This window comes from Lepus europaeus, chromosome 18 (genome assembly GCF_033115175.1).
Source record: "Lepus europaeus isolate LE1 chromosome 18, mLepTim1.pri, whole genome shotgun sequence".
Classification (NCBI taxonomy): Eukaryota; Metazoa; Chordata; class Mammalia; order Lagomorpha; family Leporidae; genus Lepus; species Lepus europaeus.
This window is the reverse complement of record NC_084844.1, coordinates 76,153,493-76,175,901: the sequence shown is the minus strand read 5'-3', so window position 1 is coordinate 76,175,901 and position 22,409 is coordinate 76,153,493. Positions and strand designations below refer to the sequence as shown.

The following is a 22,409-nucleotide window of genomic DNA, read 5'->3' as shown; positions in this document are numbered from 1 at the left end:
CGCCTGGGCCCCTGCCACCCACGTGGGAGACCCGGATGGAGTCCAGACTCCTGGCTTTGGCCTGGCCCAGCGCTGGCTGTTGTGGCCATTTGGGAAGGGAACCAGTAGAAGAAGGATCGATTGATCGATTGCTCTCTCTCTCTCCCTCTCTCTCGGTCTGTAACTGTGCCTCTCAAATAAATCAATCTTGAATAAAAACAGGGGAGACCTCAGCAGTGCCTGTCATGCAGGGAACATGAGCCGGCTGCACAACTCCATGGAGCCACGCGTGATGGACGACGAGATGCTGCAGCTGGCCGTGAGCGAGCAGGGGCCCCGCGAGGAGGCCGGGCAGCTGGCCAAGCAGGAGGGCATCCTCTTCAAAGAAGGGCACCCCGTCCCCACAGCGCCCCGCCACCCTCCAGCCCCCCGCCCCACCACGACAGCTCGCTCCCAGATTTACCTCCGGATTCAGCGCCAACGTGGCCTTCAGACAGCGCCCATGACTGTGCCAGGGTGAGCGGCCAGGCCGGCCTCCCGCAGTAGGCAGCTGAGGGAGGATCCTGACGTGGACAGGAGGGCGGCCCGGGAGTGCTGCCGGGGTCACGGGGAGGGAAGCTTGTTGATTGGTCAGAGCAAGGTCAGAGGTTATGACCCCGGTGCTGTCACCACCAGGGCACCACACCCTTTTAGATGGCTTCTCTACACCTACTCCAGAGCATTGCTAGTTATAACTGGAAGCTGAATTGCTGGGGTTAATGTAAAGCCTACGTTCATTCACTGACCTCAGCTGATTCTCTGAGTTACTGATGCAGCAATGTTCTCTACATTTAGTGGACTTTTTTTTTTTTTTTCTCAACTGTATCTGTGTTGTGGGCATAAAGTAAAAGGATAATTTCTCAAATAACAAAATTTTGGATAAACTCTTTTCTTTGAGCATAACAGCATCAAAATGCACAATTTTTGATGATATACTGTCTATTCCGCTGATAAAGCCCAACCAACTCTCAGAAGCTAAGCCACCATCAACATTTCCTCGACTCCATGATGGTAAGGATCACCTGGGTTGTGCCTGACTTCCTGTGTTGTTTTAATTATATTGATAGAGCACTCAGGCTTATAAAATAATTCAGAAATGCACTGGGAAAGTTACAGCAATTTTATTCCAGACAAAAGTAAACAAATCATTTTTCAAACTGTTTTCACCTTTAATTCCTGCACAAAAATACAAAACAGCAGTTTTTCCTTCTGGTATATTGGATGTTCTTTTAAAATTATTTGTTCATTTGGGGCTGGCACCATGGCTCACTTGGTTAATCCTCAGCCTGCAGCGCCGGCATCCCATTTAGGTGCCGGTTCTGGTCCCGGTTGCTCTTCCTCCAGTCCAGCTCTCTGCTGTGGCCTGGGAGGGCAGTGGAGGATGGCCCAGGTGCTTGGGCCCCTGCACCCGCATGGGAGACCAGGAGGAAGCACCTGGCCCCTGGCTTCCGATCGGTGCAGCGCCGGCCATAGTGGCCATTTGGGGAGTGAACCAATGGAAGGAACACCTTTCTCTCTCTCTCTCTCTCTCTCTCTCTCACACACACAGTCTACAACTCTACTTGGAAAGTAAATAAAATTTCTAAAAAATTATTTGTTCATTTTTTTATTTCTACCGCTACTTTAAAGTCAATGATAACATCACAACTGTATAATGAATGCACTTAAAAACACGAAAGATACATTTCCATGACAAAAAGTATTCAATGATCATGAAAAATCTGTACACTCTAACAAGGATGAGAGAATGAAAGACATTATGAAAAAGTCATTCTTCAAATATGCCTAGCAAAACGCTCTCCTAAATAGTAAAGCCATTATTTAAGAACATGTACTTTTACATATCTGGACACCAGCTCCAATAAAATTAGGGGGAGAAGGGTGAGAAAAGATGGCTAAGTCTCCCCAGGATTTCTTTTTTTTTACGGAAAAGTTTATTTACAGAGACCCTCCATCTGTCATTCCAGAAGTTCCCTTTCAAACTGGACGTCTTCTTTTTTTTAATAAAGCTTTTATTTAATAAATATAGATTTCATAGGTACAGCTTTTGGAATATAGCAGTTCTTTCCCTCAAATTGGCCCTTCCACCTCCACTCTCATCCCACCTTCTACTCCCTCTCCCATCCCATTCTTAAGACACATTTTTAATTGTTTTATGCAGAAGATCAACTCTATACTAAGTAAATATTTCAACAGTTTGCACCCACCCAGCCACCCACACACAACATATAAAGTACCATCTGAAGACAAGTTTTACTGTTAATTCTCATAGCACAACTCATTAAAGACAGAGGTCCTACATGGGGAGCAAATGCACAGTGACTCCTGTTTTGATTTAACAACTGACACTCTCATTTATCATGTCAGTGATCACCCGAGGCTCTTGTCACGGGCTTCCATGGCTATGGAAAGCCTTTTGAGTCCATAAACTCTGACATTATTTTGACAGGGCCATAATCAAAGTGGAAGTTCTCTCCTCCCTTCCGAGAAAGGTACCTCCTTCTTTGAGGGTCCCTTCTTTCCAATCTCCCCAGGATTTCCAGATAAAAACATGTTCACAGCTACACTTTTAAAACAAGCACTTGATTCCAAATCAAATGACCATTTCCAACAGATGACAACGATATGAAGCTGTTTCCTAGACAGAAATACTATGAAGCATTTCTTAGTACCAGCTTAACAATCATATAGGTAAAATGCAGTGGTACCCCCAGCCTACTCCCAGCCACTGGGAGCAGTACTTTCCCTGATACTGTCCTTCACATTGCTAAAACATCCTCAATTATATAGAGTGATGTCATGCTTGCATTATTTGAACTGCTTGTTTTCAGATGTGTAGTGTTGTTAGAGCTGAGATTTTTGAATCAATATTTGTAACTTAGTAGAGAAATAAAAATCTATTTACTATGCAATGCTTGGATTTCCTTAAGCAAATCTGAATAATGATTATAATAATGCTGATGGTGGGGATACCGTCACATTTTTCCCTTTGAAAATATGTAATCCATATTAACATTAAGTGGCAGGTTACAGTGTATACTTTTTTATCAAGGCATGACTGTTTACATGCCTTCCTAGGGAAACAAAGTCATAATGACATTTCCTGCCAGTTTTATCACTGATAAGCTATAACAAAATTCACATAATGAGTACATTAAGTACATGATATTAAGCAAAAAAATAAAACCATTATAATTTTGCTAAAAAACACGTTAAAAAGTGAGTGGTTAGATGAGCATGTTGTAGATCCCAAAGTTTATACTGTGATTCTGAACTGGCTTTTCAAAATGGAAGTTGTCTACATACAAGTTCTGTGATTATTTCTTATACTAGAAAGATCCAAAGCAAATGCTGTAAGCTCCGCACCCCCCTTTTGTAAAAGATAAATATTCAGATAAACTGGAAGTCCCATTTACTGAAGTGCATCTGCTACCCACACCTGCTGTAGCCCTGAAATTCAGAGCTTTCCAGGAAAGTGGCAGTCACACATGCTTATTTCATTCACTCACTCACTGTCTATGCTAAGAGTCACACACAACACTGGAGCTCTTAAACCAAATACTTTATACAGTGAACCACAGAAAAAACAATCCTTAATAGACCTTGAAATCTTGAGAGAGTCAAGATGATCTCATTAACTTTAAATACTGAAAATGTAAAGGGTCCATACAAACTAAGAGTTGTGGTAAATGTATACTTTCTAATATTCACTTGCTGTGCTATTAAAAGTCTCTCTGAGAGAAGCAGATATCCCCTCCCACCCCTTCACAGGTCTTTGGTCAACTTATTCAAAAGTAAAAGTTGCAGGACTGTAAAATTTCATGAAATTTGTGTTTTATTTAAAAGCTAAATTACTTATTATGTTGCATTATTATTGCACTCATATATTGCCTGGAATATGTCTCCAGCAACTCAGAAATAGTGATTGCAACAAAAGTAAGGTAAGTAGGTCAGGGCCAGTGATGTAGTGCAGTGGGTTAATGCCCTGGGCTGAAGTGCCAACACCCCACATGGGTGCCAGTTCAAGACCCGGCTGCTCCACTTATGATCCAGCTCTCTGCTACAGCCTGGGAAAGCAGTAGAAGATGGCCCAAGACCTTGGGCCCCTGCACCCATGTGGGAAACCCAGAAGAAGCTTCTGGCTCCTGGTTTTGGATCAGCACAGCTCTGGCCAATGCGACCAATTGGGGAGTGAACCATCGGATGGAAGACCTCTCTCTCTCTCTCTCTCTCTCTGCCTCTCCTCTCTCTGTGTAACTCTGAATTTCAAATAAATAAATAAATAAATCTTTTAAAAAAAGGTAAATAGGTCTACAAAGCATTTTATTTCTTTATAAGGGACTTTCATAGAGGACATAAAATAACTGCAATTCAAATCAAATTTATATGCTTAACAATGGTTTAAACCTTATATAAAATTATATCTAACATTTACCCCTATAAATCTGTAAGGAGTCAGAAAACAATTTATAGGACACAATGTCTTGACTGGTTGCATTCCACTTTCAAATCACTCTGAGACAAAACAGCATTTTCCCAAGAGTTAAAGAAAAATAGACTTTATAAAAGGGATCCTTTTAAATGACTGAATACATCATTTCTGTTACTGACAGAAACAGGTTATACTTTTCCCCCACCACTCTGATGAAAGGAATAATTCTTTCAACTAAAAAATGCTACATATTCAACACTACAGGAATTATCAGTAGGCATTCTTTCTTCTTAATCTGTTATTTGTCTCTAAAATATGTCAAGTAATCTTTTAAAGACTCAGGGAGGGGCAGCTTCATGATTTTCTCAGTAAATTCTGAGGAGCCCCTTCTGGCTTCATGGTTTTGCTGTGGCCTTTCTCCTCCTCTTATTTGTGATCCTCACTGTCTAGAAGCTGAGGAATAAGCTGATTACCCCCAAAGACCTACGTGTTAATTCTGTTTCATTCTCTTTTCATTTTGGGTGGAGCCTTTTGGGGAATCCCTTTGGCCTGCGTCTCATTATTTATGAAATTTCCAAGTGCAGTGAATGTAAATACAGGACAAGTCCCGCAGGTTCCTCAGAGCACAGGGCGGGGGGGAGTCCCACAGAATCAGGTTTGCTGTAATCATTCTTTCTTGCCTGCACAAGTGGAGCAAATGAAACAGCAAGGATATTTTTACTTTTCCAAGTGTTTTGTTCAGTTTGCATAATCTGTGTTAACTGATCTTCTACAGAAATGACTAGTAGGCCTCCCATGTTCAGTAAAATTTTCATGTAGCTTTCATGGTCTTTCTGGACCCCAGCAACACAAGAATTTGATCATACTGATAACTGTCAGATGCTCTCTGGAGGCAATTACCAACCACAAACGCAGGATCACACAACTCAAATTTATCAAAGCTATCACTAAGTTTGATGAAGCTCTCCTGTTTTCCCCTGGCATACTCCACCACATCTGAATGAAACTCAATCCCATGATTTCTTGGAAAGGCAGAATGGTAGAGAAGGGGAGAGGAGAGGAGAGGAGAGGGAAGGAGGAGGATGAGAAGGAGGGGGGGAGGGGGAGAGGAGGAGGAGAAGGCTGAAAAGAAGAGAGAAAGGAGGAGAATGAGAATGAGAGTGAGAATGAGAATGAGAATGAGAATGAGAATGAGAATGAGAATGAGAATGGGAATGAGAATGAGGATGAATCTTCCTTTCAGCTTCATTCCCCAAATACCCTCATAGCTTCAGCTGGGCCAAGCCAAAGCCAGGAGGCAGAAACTCCAGCCAGGTCTCCTAGGTATGTGGCAGGAACCCATCTAGTTGACCCAATATCTGCTTCCTCACAAGTGAATTATCAGGAAGGTGGATTGATGTGTGCATTCTAAGTGTCAGCTAACCTAAAGTGCTACAACAGTCACCCTAAGATAACAATTACTCTGTGGATAAATATTAATGTTAAAATGAGCCAGGCATTACTAGCAGGAATTGAACATGGATAATTAACAGGCAAGTGTTAGTATGCTCCCTCATAGGTATTTGTTTAATTATATCTTTTCTTAATTTCTCTAGCTTTCTGACTGCCATCTATTCATTAATCTAAAGGGAACATTTTAAGAAATGTCTTTAAAATTGCTTTCTCTACACTTTCATTTATTGTAGAAAAAGAAAAAAAGCAAAAGTAAATTTATACTGAAGTAAAAATGACACTGCTGTTTTGGTTTAGATGAATTATAATCAATAGTATCTTCTAATAGAACAGAGAAGAGGAACAAACATCATTTTAGACTAAAAATTATAGTCTGCAAGATATCTATATGACTTGGTAAATATTTCTCAAAGTTATACTCCTGAAGTAATGTTAGGATTGGGCTGAGGTGAGGGGCGTCAGACACTGGGAAGTCTTTTCCTTAATACCAGAGAAACTTCATGCATCATTTGTTGGAGACTGAAGTACCATAAGTTACAACCTGGGTAAGAGATAAGGAGGGTGATTGATAATAATGATGCTTACTAAATAAAATAAAAAAAATTATTTCTACTAAGAATAAACCTGATTGAGTATAACAGATAATTGAATTCATGGGCTTATCTAAATCATTTTCTTTGTAACAATCTCACCAAACTATATGATCTGGGGCTAATATGGTAGTTGAGAGTGTAAGCAGTGACATGATCCTGACAATGTGTCATATTCTCCATATTCTTACCTCATCGATACATAATAGCTGCTGTATTACCAACACACTATCTGTGTTTCAGGAAGGAATAAGGAAAATGATTTTGCAGCTAAAGCTTCCTCTTTATAATGAGCATTTCAAAAAAGTTATCTCAATGACTTGCACTTTCATCTTATTTTTTCAAGAGAATACATCACAAAAGATATTTTTGTTCATGTATTGTGAACTACAGTAAGAGTTATTAATCAGGACATGCTAACAGATTTTACATGTCATGTTGATACACATGAAAAAATAGAGCAAAATGATCAAAATTGTTAACTGGTCTTTATTTAAAAATAAAATTAAAAAGGCAAAAATGAATTGAAAATGATAATCAGGCCTGTGGCGTGGCTCACTTGGTTAATCCTCCACCTGTGGTGCCGGCATCCCATGTGGGCATCGGGTTCTATTCCCATGTGGGCATTGGGTTCTATTCCCGGCTGCCCTTCGTGCAGTCCAGCTCTCTGCTGGAGCCTGGGAGGGCAGTGGAGGATGGCCCAAGTGCTTGGGTTCCTGCACCCACATGGGAGACCAGGAGGAAGCACCTGGCACCTGGCTTTGGATCAGCACAGCGCTGGCTGTAGCGGCCATTTGGGGAGTGAACCAACGGAAGGAAGACCTTTCTCTCTGTCTCTCTCTCACTGTCTATTACTCTACCAGTCCAAAAAAAATAATGAAAATGATAATCAGATATTAATACATTTGAAGGTATAGCATGGAAAATTAAAATTAAAATCATAGAGCCAAAAAATCTGATTATGGATGGAAAATAAATGTATTTGAGAACAGACAAACTGAAATAAATCAGATAAAAATAGACATTGAAAATAAAAATATCATCTTATAGTGTGCATACTTTTAGGTAAAAATAATTTTCCTATATTCAGATATGGTGAATATGGGAGGTTGACAAAGAGTGTGGTGTGATGGGGTTGATAAGATGTTCTAATTTTAATCTGATGATTTACAAACATTTTTATCTATTTTTGTAAGACATCAATGTAGTGGAAAACAAACTTCCTTGATGTTCAGTTATGCATGTATTGACCCTTAAATGCAGTGTGTGATATCACTTCAATCTCCACTCTTTCAGAGACATTCTACCCATCAAACAAATGAGTCTACACCTCACGTCTGTTTCAGAGCAAAAAATAGAATAATAAAATTACTGGTCTCCATTTTGTTATTGTATCCAACTGATATATATTGATTATAATTCTATAAAAGTGCTTTTGTAAACTTTTCAAATGTCACATGGTGCTACATTTAACTACCATACTTATTGTTTGAAACATGCATTTCCTCTATGTTTATTTTATCTTTCTATTATTCCTGTTCTTGGAGGGAGAGGTCACTGCCTGGTCCCTTCCAAGGATGGAGGGGGAGCAAAATGTCATCATGGCTATAGGGACTGTAGCAGCCATGCTGATGGACGGAAACACGGGCCTAATATTAGTGTGAGGAAAGAGGATGGGGCATCTTCTGATAGATGTTGATGTTTCTGTGCCTACCCCCAAGTGACTCTCAACCTTCCCTGAATACTCATCAGGGCCACTCCTCACCACCGAGCCTCTGAGAATGAGGTGAGAAGGGGTTGCTGGCTGAGCCCACCTGGCTGGGTTTCTCAGAGGATCTGTCAACTGACACTGGTTCATTTCCAAAAATAAATAATTTACTGAAAAGCAGCTTGCCAAACCCATGGTGATGCAGGACATGACTAACTCACAGCCAGGATCATATTCAGTGAGGGAAAGCTAGAAGCATTTCTACTAAGGTCTGGAACCAGACAAGGATGCCCACTCTCACGATTGCTATTCAACAGCATTCTAGATGTTTTTGTCAGAGCCATTAAGCGAGAAAAAGAAATCAATGTGATACAAATTGGAAGAGAGAAAGTCGAATTATCCCTGTTTACAGATGACATGTTCTCATATATAAAGGGAAACCACAAGATGTCACTAAGAGACTGCTGAAACTCACAGCTGGTGCTGTGGCATAGCAGGTAAAGCCACCGCCTGCAGTGCTGGCATCCCATATGGGTGCCGGTTCTAGTGCCATCTGCTCCACTTCTGATCCAGGTCTCTGCTATTGCCTGAGAAAGCAGCAGAAGATGACCCAAGTTCTTGGGCCCCTGCACTCATGTGGGAGATCTGAAAGAATCTCCTGGCTCCTGGTTTCAGATTGGTGCAGCTCCAGCTGTTGCAGCCATCTGGGGAGTGAACTATCAGATGGAAGACCTCTCTCCCTCTCTCTTTCTCTCTGCCTCTCCTTCTCTCTGTGTGTACTCTGACTTTAAAGTAAATAAATAAATCTTAAAAAAAAGAGACTGCTGAAACTCTTAAGAGAGTTTGGTAAAGTTGCAGGATATGAAATCAACACACAAATATCAATACCCTTTGTATACACAGAAAAATGCCATGGCAGAGAAAGAACATGTAAGATCAGTATCATTCACAATAGCTACAAAATATTTCAATACCTTGGAATAAATTTAACCAAGGATGTCAAAGTTCTCTACAATGAAAATTACAATATATTAGAGCGAGAAATCAAAGAAGACACAAAGCATGGAAGAACCTTCCACACTTGTAGATTGGAAGAATTAACAATAAAATCTCCATACTATCTATAGCAATTTACATATTCAAAGTTATCCTAAAAACAAACAAGCAAAAAAAAAAAAAAACACCCCAAAGTGGTCCAAATCAAAGTACCAATAACATTCTTCTCAAATCTACAGGAAACAATGCTAAAATTCATATGGAAGTACAAGAGACCACAGATAGCTAGAGCAATTGTAAATAAGAAAAAAAAGCCAGAGGTAACACAATACCAGACTTCAAGTTATCTTATGTTCAAAACAAAACTGGTACAGGCACAAAAATAGACATATAACCAAGGGAACAGAATAGAAACCCCAGAAATCAATCCACACCTCTATAGCCAACTAATATTTGACAAAGGAACTAAAATCGATCCTTGAAGAAAGGCCAGTGTCTCTCTCTCTCTCTCTCTCTCTCTCTCTCTCTCTCTCTCTCTCTCTCTCTCTTTTAAAATTATTTATTAAGTCAGCATTACATACAAGAGAAGGAGAGGCAGAGAGAGAGAGAGAGAGAGAGAGAGAGAGAGAGGTCTTCCATCTGCTGGTTTACTCCCCAATTGGCTGCAATGGCCAGAGCAGCTCCAATCTGAAGGTAGGAGCCAGGAGTTTCCTCCAGGTCTCCCACAAGGGTGCAGGGGCCCAAAGACTTGGGCCATCCTCCACTGCTCTCCCAGGCCATAGCAGAGAGCTGGATCAGAAGTGGAACAGCTGGGATATGAACTGGTGCCCTTATGGGATGCTGGCACTGCAGCTGTTAGCTTTACCTGCTACACAGGCATTGGCTTTACCCGCTACACCACAGTGCCAGCCCCCAGGCCGGTCTCTTCAACGAAGTGTTACAAGATGATTGAATCTCCACATGAAGAAGTATGAAACAAGACCCCTATCTTATACATTATAAAAAATCAACTCAAATGGATCAGGGATCTAAATCTATGATCTGATACTAGCAAATGACTAGGGAACATTGCAGAAATTTTGGCATAGGCAAAGACTTCTTTGAAAAGACCCAGAAGCACAGGCAATAAAAGCAAAAATAGACAAATAGGATTACATCAAGCTAAGAATATTCTGTACTGCAAAGGAAACACAGCAAAGTGAAGAAGCAACTGATAGAACAGGAGAAAATATTTGCAAACTATGCAACTGATTAAGAGATTAATATCCAGAATCTATAAAGAGTTCAAGAAACTCATCAAAAGAAAATGAACAATCTGGTTTAGAAATGGGTAAAGGCCTTGATTAGGCATTTTTCAAAGGATGAAATTCAAATGGCCAACAGATACCTGAAAAATACCAAGGATAACTAGCCATCAATGAAATAAGAACAAAAAACCACAATTAAAATAGCTATTATACTAAAATCAATAAGCAATAAATGTCAGTGAGGATGTCAGGGAAAAGGTGGGGATGTAAACTGGTGCAGCCAATGTGGAAGACAATATGAAGATACCTCAGAAATCTGAAAATAAACCTACCGTATGACCTAGCCATCACACTTCTGGGAATTTACCCAAACAAAACAAAATGAAATCAGCATATGAGAGAGTTTAACTGTACCCCTATGTTTACTGCAGCCCAATTTGCAGTAGCTAAGATACAGAATCAACCCAGATGCCCATCAACCAATGTTTAGATAAAGAAAATGTGGTACATATACACTATGGAATGTTTTCCATGGTACATGGTAACTAACAGAGTACAAAAATGTAATGTATATGAGTGAAATGGACATTTTGTGGTTTGATTATTGTTTACATCTCTTGTCTCTACCTTTGAAGAACAGTGTTTTGTTTGTTTCTCCTTCTTACTGCTTGTTACATGTTACTTGTTACTACTTGTGTTAGTGGGGGGGTTAAGCTTATTATTATAAAATAAACTGAAAGTAAGTCATTGTAAAAATTAAAAGAAAGAGTAAGAAAGGAATGATAAGAGAGGGTAGAGTAGGAAGTATCACAATGCACCTAAATCTGCATATGTGAAATACGTGAAATTTACTCAACTTTTATAAATTTAAAAATTATTTTAGGCCGGCACCGTGGCTTAACAGGCTAATCCTCCGCTTTGCAGCGCCAGCACACCGGGTTCTAGTCCCGGTTGGGGTGCCGGATTCTATCCCGGTTGCCCCTCTTCCAGGCCAGCTCTCTGCTATGGCCCGGGAAGGCAGTGGAGGATGGCCCAAGTCCTTGGGCCCTGCACCCGCATGGGAGACCAGGAGAAGCACCTGGCTCCTGGCTTTGGATCAGCGCGGTGCGCCGGCTGCAGCGGCCATTGGAGGGTGAACCAACGGCAAAAAGGAAGACCTTTCTCTCTGTCTCTCTCTCTCACTATCCACTCTGCCTGTCAAAAAAATTAAAAAATAAAATGAAATAAAATAAATAAAAAAAATTATTTTAAAAACCCAAAGTACTGAGTTTTTTTAAAAAAAAAATGTTAAAACTATCATTCCTTCATGTGTCACTTTCCTACCAGCAATGTTGGTTATTTTTTCAGCCCTAACTTCCCCCAAATAACTGCAAGTCATATAAGATCAGAAGCCATTTCTCCCTTTCATATCTTACATTATCCCTCACTCCATCCCACACAAATGGTGGTATTTCAATATATATGGTCACTAATACATTCTACAAAGTAAAATAAATGTGTTCCTAAAACTTATTGAGATTTTCATGTATGCTTTATTTTAAGCACTTTAGAAAGATTAACTGTTTTATTTCTCACATTTATCCTAGGAATAGTAGCTTTTAATGCCTCCATTTTACACACAAGAAAACTGAGATTCATTAAGTAATATAAGGAACGAGTAAATGACAGAGGCAGAATGAAAACCCAGGTGGTTGAGTCTAGGGCTCTGAACGGGCCTATTTACTGAACTCTAACTGTGTGGCCAAGTTCCTACAACATGAATTCTGATCTGGAAGAACTCAGAGGAGCAGTGAAGAGGAGGCAGACATTGAAGGGGAAACACCTGCAGCCATGAAGCTGGATCATGTCTTCTGTGACAAGGACAGTAACTCCCACACTTCCAGAAGAAAGACCCTGATCCCAGAACCCTGACAGAGGAGGCAAAGCAGCTTCAGGGAGCAGTGATGAGGAGTTGGAGGAGTTGTCTTTGAGCCAGGTGATTAAACCTCTCTGATTTTGCAGACCCTAGTCATAATCCAACTGGTCCAGATGCTAACCCTGTGCAACCATAAGCTGGGAGCTTCCCGAGGAATGCCTGGGCCTCAGAGAGCATGGCCAGGAGCTTCCCAAAGAGTATGAGTGGAGGCATGATCCTGACAGTGCAGACCTTGGCTCCTGCCCTCAAAAACCAGTGCAGTACCCACTGCCCACCAAGACAGTCCCTGGGGCAGCACCAACAAGGAGTCTAGCTGAGTATCAGAGGCAAGAAATAGGAGGCAACAGCCATGCAGGTGACAAACAGGCAAGCAGGAGTCCATTTTCCTTCCTTCAGACCAAGCTACCCTGAATATCCTTGTCCAGAAATGAAGTGAGCCCCAGCCGCCTATGGCCAGACTTCAAGTGGGGGTGATGGTGCTATGGGAAAATTCCCTGTGATGAAACTCCAGAGTGCCCCTGTCCAGGCCAGAGTGACCAAAAAGCTTGGTAAAACCAAGGGCCAGCGGACCAGAGTCCTTCCCTCAAGGAACCCCAAAACCAAAGACCTGGAGCTCAGACAATAGTGAGAAGAGCAGAAACAGTTCTTCAGGGAGGGAAGATGGCCAACTCAGCTCCCAGCTTGGGTTCAAACCCTACTGGGAGGGAGTGAATTACAGAGAATAACCATAGGCTTACCCTGGCCTGTTCTCTGCTGTAAAAGGCTACTCCCAGGTCAGACATCAACCTTCTAGTTCCCTCTACTCTGAACACCAGATTCCCTAGAAGTCAAGCAGCAGGTACAGTCCCAGCAAGCAACAGGGATCATGTTTCCCAATGCAAGTAGAAAAGAGGCCACATGAAGCACCACAGCTCAGAAGCCCAAGAAGTGGGTCATGGACCTCCAAACCGCAATCCTTCTAATCAATACTTCCCACCACCTCCTGGGAAAACCTAGTCCATGAGTAAAACCAGATGCAGGCCTTGGTGGGGAAGGTCCTGATGGAGTTGCTGAAGCAGGAAAGAAAAAGGCCATGGACATCACCAAGATCAGCAAGAATGATCACAGTGGCTGCAAAGCAGGAGATGTTGGGGTCCTATTGGCAATGAAGGCCCCCAGGAGCAAGCAGAAGCAGAAGCTGATGGCTGGGGAAGGTGGAGATGGTACTGGTTCCCAAGAAAATGCCTCTAGGATTCCAAGGGGAAATAAAAAAGCAGTGCAAGTGGTAATGACAAAGAAAAAATGAAACTCCAGAGTGCCTGGGAGTGCCTGACTCCCACAGATCCGAGAACAAGACATAAGGGGATTTGGGGATGGTGAAGATTAAGGGTGGAGGTCAAAGCAACCAGAAAACAAGGAGAAGCAATCTAAGAAGGAAAGACAAAGGACAGGACCAAATGGAAAAGAAGAAAGCGAAAAAGAAAACCCTCATCCAAAATCCCCAAGACATCATCCAGGAGAATAAGGAGATGGCAGACAAGTAGGTGTTGTGAGGGGTCTGTGGCACAGGTGCATAACCAAGTGGGAAGCATCCTCATGTCTATGGGCTGCAACTACATTTTTAACTCCAGTCTCTCATAGCAAAGTCTGGCCAGACTCAGGGGCTGGATGCTGGACAAGCTAGTGTTGCTTAAGGGAGGCTGGTCCAATATGGAAGTGTGTCCTGATCCCTTGACCTTACCCTACTTCTCCTAACACAGAATGTTTTGTACAGATGCGCTCAGTGTGTGTGTGTGTGTGTGTATGTGTGTGTGTAGTTGTCAAAGCCAACGTGCCCAAAGACCTCAGGACTTCCCATTACCCTGTTCTACTTTGTCTCTGACAGGTCCTCAGGATTTCTCCTTGGTTTCAGTTTTACCATTGTGGTTTTTTTAAAGAATTTGGAAAAATCACTGAAAGAAAAAAATCATTCGATACATTTGTCTAACTGAACATTAGAGCTCAACAGCACAGCACATTGTAAAGAATCACTTGCTTGACCTCACAATTTTTGGCTGATAATGGGGAGCTATGACTTACTACCACCACCCAGAATTGCAAGAGAGTATCATAACAAAGATTATGGGCTATGGAAAAATCAAAATTAAAACTGTGAATATGGCTTCCATTGAATATGTATAAAATCTGTTCTGTGAATCAGGCACAGGAATGGAAACACAGGTAGCCCATATGCATGTGCAAGAGGAAACACTGGGAGGCCTACAGGGTCTGCACACTCAGGGTTTGGAAAGAGAAGAGGAAATCAATGGGCTGGGATAAATACGGAAATTATAGCCTTAAGTGACTATATTAGAATAAAGCACTAAAAATCAATCATCACAATTCCCTTTTAACAACTAAAAAGAAAAAAAATGAAAGTACATAAAATAAAGACAAGCAAAAATATAACAGGAGATATGAAATGCTTTTTTTCGGTATTCTTTATACTCAGAAGATTAACCCTACAGTAAGTAAAGAGTTCAACAAATAGTATGAGGAGAAAAAAATTCCTCAACTACAGACACAAGGGCTGTAAACAATCATCAAAGCTCAAGATGTCAATTTCACTCCTATGGATTACATTTTAGATGCTCTGTTAGTTATGACAGATCAGGGAAAACATGGTATTTGTCTTTTGGAGACTGGCTTATTTCACTAAGGATAATAGTTTCTAGTTGCATCCATGTTGTTGCAAAAGACAGGATTTCATTTTTTTAACAACTGAGTAGTATTCCATAGTGTATATATGCCATAATGTTAAATGCTTATTAAAAAGTGCCACAAACATGGATATACTTTTTAATGTTAACAAAATTAATAAACCATGAGTAAAAGTAATTAAGGAAACACAGGGAAAAGTAACACTAATGTCCAGTTTCAGGTATTAAAACAAGTCTTTACAGAGACTATAGCCTAGTCAAGATGCTAAAAAATTTTTTTTGTAAAACTCTGGAGTCACACCATGTTCTAGTCCTGGTCGGGGTGCCGGATTCTGTCCTGGTTGCCCCTCTTCCAGGCCAGCTCTCTGCTGTGGCCAGGGAGTGCAGTGGAGGATGGCCCAATTGCTTAGGCCCTGTACCCCATGGGAGACCAGGAGAAGCACCTGGCTCCTGCCATTGGATCAGCGCGGTGCGCCGGCCGCAGCATGCCAGCCACGGTGGCCATTGGAGGGTAAACCAATGGCAAAGGAAGACCTTTCTCTCTGTCTCTCTCTGTCTCTCACTGTCCACTCTGCCTGTCAAAAAAAACAAAAAACAACAACAACAAAAAAAACCAAAACTCAGGAGTAGAAATTTGACCAGAGATAATAATCTACTACAGTTTGGAAATCAAATTCCCACAGAACAAATATAAATTTTTCAAATCCAATATAACAAATATAAAATAGGAAAACTCCAAATTAAGCTAAGCAAGTTGAATCACAATTTGAAGATTATAAACCAATAAAAAGTTACAGAAACAAAATTTAAGTTATAGAAATACAAAATATTCCACACATTTAAGAAAAAAAAAGACACACTTATATTTCCCAGGCATGCCAAGGTAGAAATAAGCACAGAATATTTTCACATTTTTTAGAAAGCCAGCATTACATTTATTATGGTGCAAATTGATCAGAACTTAAAATATGAATTAAGTATAAGCCTGTCTTTTTTTTTTTTAGTGAATATAAATTTCCAAAGTACAGCTCATGGATTACAAAGGCTTTCCCCACACACAACTTCCACCCAACCCACAACCCTCCCCCCTCCCACTCACTCTCCCCTTCCATTCCCATCAAGATTCATTTTCAATTCTCTTTATATATAGAAAATCAGCTTAGTATATATATAGATTTCAACAGTTTGCCCTCACATAGCAACACAAAGTGAAAAAATACTGTTGGAGTACTAGTTATAGCATTAAATAACAGTGTACATCACATTAATGACCGAGATTCTGCAAGATATTTTTTTTAAAAAAGATTGATTATTTTTCTATGTAATTTCCAATTTAAAACCAAGGGTTTTTTTTTTTCATTTTCAATTATCTTTATATACAGAAGATCGCTTCAGTATATACTAAGCAAAGATTTCATCAGTTTGCACCCACACATAACCACAAAGTGTAAAAATACTGTTTCAGTACTGGCTATATCATTACTTCACCTTTGACAACCTATTGAGGACAGGTCCCACATGGGACGCAAGTACACAGTGACTCCTGATGTTGATTTAACAATTTAATACTCTTGTTTATGGCATCAGTAATGTCCCTAGGCTCTAGCCATGAGTTGCCGAGGCTATGGAAGCCTTTAGGGTTTGCCGACTTCGATCCTATTCCGACAGGGCCATAGTCAAAGTGGAAGTTCTCTCCTCCCTTCAGAGAAAGTTACCTCCTACTTTGATGGCCCCATTCTTTCCACTGGGATCACACTCGCTGAGATCCTTCATTTAGGTCTTCTTCTTCTTCATCATCTTTTTTTTTTTCCCAGCATGTCTTGTAAGCCTGTCTTTTAAAAACACATGCATATCTCCTTAGTAGTTTTATAATAAATGAAATACATATGAAAATAAAATCAATAACAAGTGACATAGAAGAAAAATGCAAGAGGTGGTAACATTTTGAATAAGCCATGACGATTGTCCAGGTAGTTGAAAAATTCAAGAAAATCACATGACCATTTAGATTGAATGTTGAAAAGCATTTAAAAAAATCAGCATGTAATTTAAAAAAAAACTTACTTTTCTTTAGTAAAAATAAACTGTGGCTTCCTTACTCTGATCAAGGTAGTTTAAAATGATTCTACAACAAACAACACAATTAATATGGGATCATTGACAGATTTTTCCCTTTAGAAACCTAGACCAGCTGACTCCACTGTCTCCAACTTCATCTTTTTTATTCCATCCGCATTTATTCCAAATAGAATTAATATATTTATACTGGAAAGTCTGGCATATGAAATTCACACATGTACTTGTCTTCCTTAGCATAGAGTTAGGGAACCTAAGAATCCTCAATTCCAGGCTGTGGTACATTTCTTTCTTTTTTTTTTGTCTCCAGCTTCTTACTGGAGGAGTGGTCGGGGGAGGGAGAAAAAGAACAAAAGGAAAAAAGTAAGGTGTAAAGATCAATTTCTAAGCAATAAAATGTCAGTATATTGGAGATCTTTATTTAGAGAGAATCCATAACATCTAAAAACAAAAACTAATAAATGAATTGAACGAGATTTCAGGAAAGATCAATATTTTTTAAATCCACTAGATTACCAAGCACCGGCAAGAAAGAAATAGAAGACATTAAAGGTCAGTAGGCAGAGTGGAAAACATATATTGACAGTAGGAAAAAAAAGGATTCAATTATGTGATGCCTTTAAGCATTCTTCAAATCCATATTAAAACATGATACAAATGGCCCAACAGAAAAATGAGCAGAAATACAAAGCGAAAGCCCCTAAGCCAAGAAGCAGAATTTTAACTCACCTGAAGCAGGTGACCGCAAGCTGCAGCCAGGATCCGCCTGCGAGAAGCACGGGGTGACCCCGGGGCAACCCTAGCAGGTGGCAGGTGCACCGCGGGGAGAGGAGCCCAGGAGGAGGGCAGGAAGCTGCTTCCCACCTCTCCTGATTCACACTAAGCACAGACCAGTTAGGGAGGCACGCCTTGGAAGATGCTGATTGGCTGAGTCTTTTGTGACGCTGTGTGCGCCCCCGTCCAATCAGGCATGCTGATGTCATCACGTGGGATCTTGACGTCACAGTGGTCTTAGAGTTCCTCCACGGAGCGAGGTCCTAGGAGAGGGCTGCACTGCTGCAAAGCTAAAGAGCCAAGTGGGGGGTCTGCGCTCTCCACCTTCACAAGCTGGGGGTCGCCGGGTACCTAGGAGCTGAGGACCGTGACATGGTGAGTGTGTGGGCCCGGGGGCCCGACAGGGGGGAAGCAGAACCGGTGGAAGCCGCCTGGAACCCCTGACCCCCTCCCTGGCACCCGGGACCCACGACGCCCGGCCATACCAGGACACCCGGGACCCACGACGCCCAGCCTCTTCACTGGCACCCGGGAACATCGATGCCCGGTCCCTCCCTGGCACCGGAGAACCCGGACCCGTTCCCTGGTACCCGTGACCCCCGACATCCGGCCCCCTCCATGGCACCCCGGATCCCCAGAGCCCAGCCCCTTCCCAGATGCCCATCCCCTTTCCTAGCACCCATGACCCCAGACGCCCAGCCCCTCCCTGGCACCCGAGACCCCCGACTCCTTCCCTGGAACCTGTGACCCCCGACGCCCCGCCCCTCCCTGGCACTCTAGACCCCAGACACCCAGCCCCCTCCCTGTTACCTGGGACCTCCAACCTCCTCCCTGGCACCCATGACCCCAGACACCCGGCCTCTTCCCAGCGTCCAAGATAACCTGGCTCCCAAGACCCCGAAGCCCGGCCTCTTCCCTGGCAACCGGGACCCTGACGCCCAGACCCTTCCTGGCACCCAGGACCCTGACTCCCAGCCCCTCCCTTGCACCCGGGACACCCGATGTCCGGCCCCTCCCTTTCACTTGGGACCCATGACGCCTGGCCTCCATCCTTGCACCCAGGACCTTGACGCCCGGCCCTTTCCCTGGCACACAGGACCCTCGACACTCGGCCCCTCCCTCTCTCAAGACCCTAGATGCCCAGCCCCTCCCTGGCACCCAGGACCCCTGATGCCAGGCCCCTCCCTGGCACCCTGGACCCCAGATGCCCAGCCCCTTCCCTGGTACCCGGGACCCAAATTGCCTGGCTCCCTATTGGGCCCCGGGATCCCTGACGCGTGGACCGCTCTTTGAAACCCCTGACCCCCGAAGCATGGCCGTCCCTGGCACCCAGATCCCTGATGCCCGACCCCTCTCTGGCACCCGGGACACCCAACAACCTCCCTGGCACCTGTGGCCCCGAAGCCAGACCCCTCCCTGTCTCTCAGGACCCCAGATGCCCAGCCCCCTCCCTGGCAACCGAGATGCCTGACCACTTCCCTGTCACTGGGATCCCTGATGCCTGGCCCCTCTCTGGCACCCAAACCTCAATGCCCAACACCTCCCTGGCACCTGGGACACCTAACAACCTTCTGGCACCTGGGACCCTCGACGCCTGGCCGAACCAGGACACCCGGAACCCACGACACTCAGCCTTTTCCCTGGCACCCAGGACCATCGATGCCCGGTCCCTCCCTGGGACCTGACAACCCCGACCCATTCCCTGGTACCTGTGACCCCCGACGTCTGGCCCCCTCCCTGGCACCTTGGATCCCCAGAGCCCGGCACCTCCCTGGCACCTGGGATCCCTGATGCCCGGCCCCTCCCTGGCACCTGAGACACCCCACCCCCTCCCTGGCACCCTTGACCCCTGATGCCCAGCCCCTCCCTGGCACCCAGGACCCAAATCACCTGGCTCACTCCTGAGCCCAGGGATCCCTGGCGCCTGGACCTCTCCTTGACCCATGAACCCTTACGTCCAGCCGCCTCCATGGAACCCATGACACCTGACGCCCGGCCCTCCCTGGCACGCGGACCCCTGAAGTCCGAGCCCTCCCTGGCATCTGGGACCCCCAACTCTCTCGCTGGCACCCGTGATTCCCGACTCCAGGCCCCTCCCTGTCTCAGGACCCTAGACGCCTGTCCCTCCCTGGCACACAGGACACCTAATGACCGACCCCTCCTTGGCACCCGTGAACCCCGATGCCCGGCCCCTACCTGTCAGTGGGACCGAAGACGCCCAGCCCCTTTCTGATACCCCAGACCCCTGATGCCTGGCCCCTTCCCTGGTACCTGGGACCCCTGATGCCGGTCCCCTTTCCAGGTATCCGGGACCCCCATCGCCCAGCTCCTTCTGGGCCATGGGACACCTGAAAACTTCGCTGACACCCATTACCCGCAATGTCCGGCCCCCTCCCTGGCACCCGTGACCCCTGACACCTGCCCCCCTCGTTGACACCCCGGAACCCTGATGCCTGGCCTCCCCCCAGGCACACTGGAACCCCAACACCCAGCCCCTTCCCTGGTACCTGGGACCCCCATTGCCTGGCTCCCTATTGGGCCCCAGGATCCCTGATGCGTGGACCCCTCCTTGAAACCCGAGACCCCCGAAGCCTAGCCATCCCTGGCACCCGGACCCCTGACGCCCAACACCTCCCTGGCACCCGGGATACCCAACCCCATCCCTGACACCAGTGACCCAGGATGTCCGACCCCCCCCCCCCCGTCTCTCAGGACCCCAGACGCCCAGCCCCCTCCCTGGAACCCAGAACATTGACTCCCAGCCTCCTCCCTGGTACCCCGGATCATGACCCCTTCCCTGACACAAGATACCCCCGACGCTCAGCCCCCACTCTGGCACACAAGACCCTCGATGCCCGGCCCCTCCCTGGCACCTGGGAACCCCCGAAGCCCGGCCCCTCCCTGGTACCAGGGACCCCTATCATCTGGCTCCTTGCTGGGCTCTAGGATCCCCAACACCTGGCCTCTCATTGACACCAAGGACTCCTGATGCACGACCTGACCCCCAAAGCCCAGCCCCTCCCTGTTACTTAGGACCACAGACATGCGGCCCCCTCCCTGACACCCGTGACCCCCTATGTACAGCCCCCTTCCTAGCACCCAGGACTCCTGCTGCCTGGCCCCTTCCCTGGCACCCAGGACCCCCAACACTCGGCCCCCTCCCTGTACCCAGGACTCCGACACCCAGCACCTCCCTGGCACCTGGGACCGTCGACCCCTTCCCTGTCACTCAGGACCCCTGAGGTCTGGCCCCCTCCCTGGCACCCGGACCCCGACATCCAGTCCTTTCTTGGTGCCTGGGACCCTCGAACCCCTCCTTGGCACCGGTAGCCCCAGACATCCAGCATCCTCCCTGATACCCTAGACGTTGACACCCCGCCTCTTCCCTGCCACTCGGGACCCTCGACGCCCAGCTCCTTCCCTGTTACCCAGGACCCCCATTGCCCAGCACCATCCCTGTCTCTCCAGACCCCTGATGCCTGGCCTCCTCCCTTGCACCCTGGACCCCTGATGCCCGGTGCCTTCCCTGGCATCAAGGAACCGTGATGCCCATCCCCTCCCTGGCACCTGGGACCACTGACACCTGCCCCCTCCCTGACGCCTGGGACCCCCAACCCCTTCCTGGCACCTGGGACCCACGTCACCCGGCCACCTCGCTGGCACTCAGGAACACTGGGCCCAGATCCTTCCCTGGCACCTGGGACCCCGACGCCTGGCCCCTCCCTGGCACCAGGGCCCCCAACCCCTTCCCTGACACCCAGGACACCCAATGTCCGGCCCCCTCCCTGGCACCCAGGACCCTCAACACCCAGTCCCCTCCCTGACACTCAGGAACACAGCCACCGGACCCCTTCCATGGCACCCAGGACCCACGAGACTCAGCCACCTCCCTGGCACCCAGGACTCCCACTAGCCGGCCCCTTCCATGCAACCAGGACCCTGACACTGGGTGCCTCCCTGGCACCGGGGACCGCTGACCCTCTCTCCGGCACCTATGACCTCAAAGTCTGGCCTCCACCCTGGCTGCTGTGACCCCCGAAGTCTGGCACCCTCCCTGGCACCCCAGACCCCCAACGCCCAGCCCATTCCCCAATGCACAACCCATTCCCTGGTACCAGGACCCACACCATCCAGCCCCTTACCGGGCACCCGGGACTCCTGATGCTGACCCTTCACTGTCACTGGGGACCCCAGACGCCAGGCCCCCTTACTGGCACCAGGGACCCATGACGCCCGGCCCCTTCCCTGGTACCCAGGACCCTTGATGCCCAGCCCTCCCCGGCACCTGTGACTCCTGATGCCTGGCCCTCTATGTCACTTGGGACCCCCAACTTCCGGCCCCCTCCCAGGCACCCAGGATCCCTGACACCCGGCCCCTTCCATGACGCCCAGCCCTTCCCTGGTACCCTGGACCCCCATCGCCTGGCCCTCTCCCTGTCTCAGGGGACCCCAGAAGCCTGGGCCCCTCCTGGGCATCCAGGACACCCTACATCCAGCCCCGCCCTGTCACTTGGGACCCCAGA

At 45.8% G+C, this 22,409-nt stretch overlaps 1 pseudogene; it reads left to right on the top strand.

Moving 5' to 3' along the window:
* Positions 1-22,409, top strand: part of LOC133747049 (adenomatous polyposis coli protein 2-like) — an 834,579-nt pseudogene that overhangs the window by 322,410 nt on the left and 489,760 nt on the right.